Source organism: Zerene cesonia, chromosome 29 (genome assembly GCF_012273895.1).
Source record: "Zerene cesonia ecotype Mississippi chromosome 29, Zerene_cesonia_1.1, whole genome shotgun sequence".
Lineage (NCBI taxonomy): Eukaryota > Metazoa > Arthropoda > Insecta > Lepidoptera > Pieridae > Zerene > Zerene cesonia.
Window position 1 is genome coordinate 1,112,957 of NC_052130.1, and position 697 is coordinate 1,113,653.

Here is a 697-nt window from a genome sequence, read left to right on the forward strand (position 1 = left end):
ATTTATTGGAATTAAAATAAATTAAACATATTTCAATTCCTAAATTTGGCATCTACTACGCTTTAAAAGCAACCGCGACAGATAAAAAATAACCTAGCTATAAACTGGAATGTCTTGTATGAAAAGTTTTATGTACAAAATATACAAATAACAACATAAACAGTTATACAAATCGTTCATATTTTATTTGTTCAAAGCATTGTAAAATCGAATACAATAAATAAATAATATAAACACAAAAAAATTCAATCATAATATTTGGGAATGTTAAAATAAACACAGCCATATTTATAAATTATCTTCTTCAACAAATCGATGAAAATCATAATCATACTCACTAAAAATTCTAATGTAATTACCAAAAATTGTTTCAAATTGATTTATTTATGAATATATAAAAGCTACTACTTATTCAAGTATTGTCCTTTAGAAAAAGTTTTCGGCATCGAAATAGGTACATACACAAAATTTCACTTCTAATTTACAAAAATAAAAAAGTTTATGAAATAAACATGACTTTAAAAAAATATAATGATAATTTTACTTTGCTTAAAAAAAAGGGATATGCACTCTATAAATACGTTTAGAATAAAATCTCAATGATTTTAATTCATCAAATGAGATATATAGTGAATGGGCGCTTTATAATTAAGCACGTCATAGCAAAGCACTATTACAACATCTTCAAGTTAATTAA